This window comes from Calliphora vicina, chromosome 2, assembly GCF_958450345.1.
Source record: "Calliphora vicina chromosome 2, idCalVici1.1, whole genome shotgun sequence".
Lineage (NCBI taxonomy): Eukaryota > Metazoa > Arthropoda > Insecta > Diptera > Calliphoridae > Calliphora > Calliphora vicina.
In genome coordinates, this window is record NC_088781.1 from 142,441,602 (window position 1) to 142,448,501 (window position 6,900).

Consider the following 6,900-nt stretch of genomic DNA (forward strand, 5'->3'; position numbering starts at 1 on the left):
TTACTTTTAGTCTCTATTTGGTTTTTTTATTTCTTCTTTTATTATACATTTTTGTCTCCATTTTATTACTTTCCTTTGAAATAATGGTAAGAGTTTTTCCTTGTTGAAGAAGAGAAAAAAAAGAAAATGTTAAAATATGAAATTATCATACATAATAATAAATCAATGTTGGCTGCTACTGTGTGCTTTCCTGCCTGTAGTTGTACACTGGGATTTTTACTGCCAAACACACACATATACTTACAACAGTGAAAGTACTTTTACATTTACATTTACATATGTATTTATGTGTATAGTGTATGTTTGTATGTATAAATACATGTATTTACTTTCTAAATCAAATTGTTTGCATTAAGGTTAGACGTTAGATACCAACATAAAAAAGTTCTATAATATTTTTTGTTGAATAACAAAATCTTATAAATACTTTAGTTGCATATTAGATCTTTTAAAGGTTTAGTTAGGTTTGCATAGAGATAAAACAAGAATTTTATATGTATTTTCCATTTTATCTTTTTATAGTTTTGCATTTATCTTTTGCAGTTACGCTCATTAAAATAAGTTTGTTGAAGTGGAAAGAATATATAAATTCTTAGGAAAACCCAAATATATCATAATATAAATACATATAGAAAAATACCAAAATATTATTATACTCTTCACCATGAGTGGCAAGAGTATATGTAAGTTTGTCATTCTGTTTGTAATTTCTTCATTTTTCATTTGCCTCCCCATAGAGTATATACATATATATATCCTGGATCGTTATAGATAGCGAAGTCGATATAGCCATGTCCGTCTGTATGTTAAAATCAACTTTCCGTAGATTAATGTTTCATAGACCAACATATCCGTTGATATAGACCCGGTTCTGTTGCTATTTTAAATCGAGAAAATCAGGTCAAAGATTGCAGAGATATAAGATAAACAGGTAAGAAAGTATGGTCGGTCAAGCCCGACCATATAATACCCTACACTAAGTAAAAGAGCAAAAACATTTTTCTTTTAAAATTTCAATAATTTATATTTTTGAGTGATTTTCGGAAGTGGGCGTTATATGGGGGCTATGACCAATTATGGACCGATCACCATGAAATTAGGTCGTGTGATTTATGTCTATATGAAAGTTTGATATGTTGAATTTTGTGAGTATACCAATATTTTTAAGCGATGTATGGCCGTTAAAGTGATTTTCGGAAGCGGGTCTATATGGGAGCTATGAGTAATTATGGATGGATCGTAACAAAATTTGGTGACATGAATTTTGTATATATAAAACTTATTTGGAGCGCAATTTGTGGAGAAACATTAATAAATTAAACATTTATGACCGATAAAGTCCAATTTCGGAAGGACATTTGTTTGGGGGATAGGTGAAATAATGGATCGATTTCAGCCAGTTTCAATAGGCTTGGTCCTTGGGCCGAGAAAATAATATGTACCAAATTTGATCGAAATATCTTCAACATTGCGACCAGTACTCTGCGCACAAGGTTTACATGGATAGCCAGCCAGCCAACCAGACGGACGGACATCGTTTAATCGACTCAGAAAGTGATTCTAAGTTGGGCGTTACAAACATCTGCACAAACGCATAATACCCTCCCCAATATTGTGGTGTAGGGTATAAAAAAAGGACAACCTGGATTACTAAGTCATTAATATATGCAATATTGTTATGTATTGATAGATATTTCAAAGGCTATTTAAACGACTTATATAAGACCTACAAATCGGGAAATTATTTTTTAATCCAATTTTTTTTTTCACCAAACAATTTTTTTGCTATACAATTTTTTTCACTAAAAAATTAAAATAAAAAAATTAAAACAAAAATTTTATTTTAAAATAATTAATTGGTAAATATCTGCCCGCAGAAAATATTTTTTGCACCGAATCATTACTTGCAGTGAAAAATCCATAACGATAACCCGAAGCGTAAGATTTCATATGTGAAGCCCGGCCAACCAGCCGAATCGACACCAAAGCCAAATATCCATGGCGCTAAGGTAATTCTCGGTATTTGGTGGGACAAAAAGGGCTCTACTTATTATGAGCTGCTGATATCTGACTAAACCATCACCATCATCTGACCGAATACAACTAATTTTTTTGAAAAGAGTATTGCCTGAAAAACGCCCAGAATATTCGGCCAGGCATGAAACCGGTCTGCCACATGTTGTAATACCTGTTATGTAGAATGATGAGGTTGAGAAGTTTTGCTTAAAAGTTTAATAGTTCAGATTTTGCACCGTCCGGCTACTATTTTATTCAGAATGCTCTCTCTGTGATATGATTCACTTTGGAACAGAGTATCCGATATTGACATGATTCGTTCTTAGCCGCATAAGATGAGCAGTTCTTTTTGCCAGAAAGATGGGAAAAGGTCATAGCTAATAGTGGCCAATAAATTTATATTATACAAATGTTTCAAAATATAATTAAAAATTTAAAAAAAAATCCCGCATTTTTAACTTATACACCCAACAGTATGATCAATGTGAGCAACTATCCAACTAAGAACCATGTAAATGCAAATCAGAATCCCCTCACAACTGACTGTGTTAAATTTCATTAAGATATCTCTAATCGTTCACGGGCTCACGAACAATTGAGATTTTCTTCTTGTAATGAAGTTTCTTGCCTAGCATATTTTTGATTTAAACTGTTTAGAAAATTTTTCTTAAGAAAATAAACTGTGTCGAATTTTATTTATGCTTAAAAATAGACAAATTTCCTGAAACTCAATGTATTTGTTATATGAATTGTTTTGAAAATAACTTTTCTCGAGTGTAGATTACCATTCTTCTTAACAATAAATCAGTATGCATGTCCAAAAAAAAAGAATGAAAAAGGATTTATTATTTATATGCATAATATGCAGACACAAGGTAACTAGAAATACAAAATAAATATTATTTATTTTGATCAATCTTTATGCGAATAACAAAAACCAACTAGAATTACAAATCACAGACAAAACATTGTTAAAATGTTCATAAAGATATTAGAAAATATGTTGCATGTTAAATAAAAGATTTTTCGCTTGCATTTAAGGATCATAAATATAATCTTTGAATTCTTAATCCCAATTGTAATTACATTCGCAAGGACCACAGAAATGTAAAAACGACATCCTAGCAAAATCATATTACACAAATATCAATAAAATTTGCCATTGTATCCAAGTACTAGTTTGCATAATGGATGCAACAATTTCTCTTTAGACTAACACACCTGTGACACTGTTAAATAATACATCCCAGCAGTTAAGTTAGCAGTCAATGTATCCCTTGGCTGACTCCAATTTATATATTTTTTTGAGTCATTTGACAGGTATGTGCTCTTTTTATGAAGAGAGAAGTCAATTATTTACTTTATACATATCAGGTATTCTAGTGTGACGACAATTATCACTTATGTGTCTCTAAGTAATCTAGAGTGTAATCTCTTTAAACTTTTATTATGCATTGCACTTTTTGTGAATATTTCGTACAAACTGGTTTTATACAAATTTTGTTGATTTAATTCTCATACAGTTTATTTTAATTTTACTTAAGTATACTGACATTCCATGTAACCTAGCGTGAAGCCAATTGTCATATTAGTGTCTCTAAGTAACCTAAAGTGTAGTCACTTTAAATATTTATTTTGTACTGCACTTTAGAAAGTAGATATTTTGCTCACCATAAGTAATCTATGGGAGAGTTGGACTGTCTATGAGATGTCTTTTTACCTGACTATTTGAGGCACTCACACATGTTTAAATAACAAGTAATGTAGTAATGTAACTGACTCTATGTAACTAGTATTTGAATCCAATGCATTGACTACTTTGGATCAGCTGTCAGACTGTCTCATTGTAATCAAAAAGGACCATTTGAACCCCAGCTTAGGATATGGATGTTAAACTAACTAGTCACGTAGCTAGTTACGTAAGTAGTTGTCATTAGTTCGGCACAGTATCCTAGAACTACTGGGACTCGTGCAACATTCTTTGCAGTTGTGTGTGTGTACGTAGAGTATTGATGGTGATTATGGTAGAAAATGTTACAAGTGCATTTTACATTTTTCTTTTCAATTCACATGTATTTAAATGTGTGTCTCCATGTTCTTTATTTCTATGGAAAATGTTCAGGTTTTAAAACCATACAAACTATAAACATTTAGGGATTTTGTTGTTGTTGTTTCTTTTCATTTGTTTTACTATTTTCCATTTTTTAGCAATTTGCAGAATCCTGTTAAATATGCTGCATATTAAGAGAAAATCCTAACATTTCGAGCTAACATTAAATATTTACTTCTGGATGCTGGAATCGGAAGATGTGTTTTGCTTTTAAGCTTAATTTTTTATAATGAAAACCATTTAGAAATTTAATATAATGTGTTTGTTTTCATTTTTATTCTTTACATCATTCAGTATTTTTTTTTTTTAAAACAATCGGATTATGGTGAAAAGCTTGATAGAATTTTGCTGCAACAATGAAATGAAAATTCAAAAAAGGTGATGCTGGTAAGTTAATGGATATTTTTTACACAGAATGTGTACTAAAATGAAGAAGGGAATAAAAAAAAATTAAGTTTGCTGTAAAGAATTATTTAGCTATAAAGGTGAACTTATAATGGCAGCATGAATTCAAAACGTCAAAAACTACAACAGAAAAACAACTTAAACAATACTATTTTAATTTAATTTTTCTTGTTAACAATACTCACAACAAAGATATGTATTTAATCTTCATTTCTAGATACATACTTCCATGTTAAATAATGACAAAAAAATTTTGCTTGTTAAACTTTGCTTTTAAAATCTTATTAGACTATAAAGTCAAAATCCAATACAGCATTAAACTGCGTTAAAATATTTGACAAGCTGTGAAAAAAAAAACAACAAAGAATGACAGAAAAAAATAAATAAAGAAATAAAGAAAACCAGCGAGTGAAAAAAGTTACTTTATGAATTAGCTCTACTGGCTGCATGGTGGAGTGTTTCCACAGTTTGCCACCATCTACAAATAACATTTTTTATAACCTCCCCAAGCTGTAAATAAAAAACAAAACGAGCTAAAGTTTTACCCACAAATACAAAAAAAAAATATACAAAAATACCAACAAAATAGCATTGAGCAGCATCTAGACCAGAAAAGAACACAAAAACCCCAACAACCACAAAATATTCCACTTAAAAAGCGCGTAAAAGAAAACTCACAAATACGATGACTGCGAGTGTTAAACAAATTCACAATAGTACGAGTTCTACAACAAAAAACAAATGGAAATAAAAACTAAAATAAATAAAAATAAAAAAAACAAACTAAAAAGTATTTCCATGCTTAAAAGTACAACAACAACAACAAAGACAAAGTGATAATATTTTCTTTTGCTTAAATAAAGCAATTCAAGAATTGTAAAATTTTCATAAAAAATTTCCACAAAATTTAACAATTTCCACTTCATTTTACCAACGTTTCAGTAGCTTTTTCTTCATTTCTTTTTGGCTGTTTAGCTTCGTTTGGCCAATGCTGTAATTCTGTTTTTTTTTTGTTCTGGCATTTTATTTAATTTTGTTAACAATTCCTTTTTGTATGTGTTGTGGTTGCTAAAAATGCTATTTTAAAGAGAACAATGATATAAATGAAAGTATTCAACAATTTTATAAAAACGCAATAAGTTTTTTTCTTTTTTACATACTTAACTATGGGGGTATCATTTAGTGTTTTTTTTTATTTTGATTTTATAATCAGTCTTTATTTGAAACGTTACTAAGCCAAGGAAACCCTTAGTGGTTTTTTTGTGTTTTTTGAAGAAGATCGTTCGTGAAAAAATATTCATTAGATTTGCCCTTATTTTTCACATTATCGATTTCGACTGTCCAAATGCATAGCTCAAATTTCAAAATTTTCCAAAAATGTTTAAACAAAATTTAAAAAACTTTAAAAAGTGGCTTTCCTTTCTAATAAATGCTAAATGAGGATTGAAAACACAGTTGTAAATATTGTGGCATAGCGCAATTACCGATTTGAAATAGTCGGATTTCGAGGAAATTTGGTCCCAAATTTCTTATACTTATTTCTTTTTTCAAATATTCTATTTTAGATTGTTTCTTTGGATTTCTAAATTACTTGTTCGTAATTTTCTACACTGAAAATTATTAAAAACTAGTTGACCGCCCGGCTTCGATCGGTAGCATTTACTAATGTTAGTTCTTCAAGTTTCTCCAACCCACATACACCTGCCTGTTCTTCTTTATTTGCAATTAAAATATCAAAATTTATACTGCATACTTTAGGGAGCTTTTTAATTACATTCGACTGGACTAAAAAAAAAATTCCGTATTTTAACTGGAATTTTGGAATTTTTTTTCTTTTTCTCCTGAAAATTTCGAATCGAATTTTATCATGAACCAAGCTTTGTAATAGAGAATCACAAGTAGTAGTAGTGTTGTATAGTTCAAGAACGAACTAGTTAAGTTCACCAATTTAAAAAACTCAATTTTGAATGTGTTTTATAGAGAACTGATAACAGTATGCACTTGTTTACATTTCATTTATTTTTTTTTTCAAATTTATAGGAGATATTTTTAAAACATTTGTTGACCCAAAATCAAAAATAATGTCAACCATTAAATGCACACAAATTTTGTCAAAATACTTAAATAATATACATATATACCATTGGAAAGGCCACAGTTTCTTCTTTTTAAATCCGTTTTAAAAATTAAAATCGGTTGAGAATCAACTTAGTTAATGGCTTATAAGTGCTTAAAGGTATGAAAACCAGTAACTCAAGATTTTGGAGGTGTTTTTCAAATTTCAAAAACATATTCTTATTGTACTCGATAAAGCCTATCAGAAAAATAGTATTACTTTCCAGGTATTTCTACTTTAGTTTTTTTTGTCT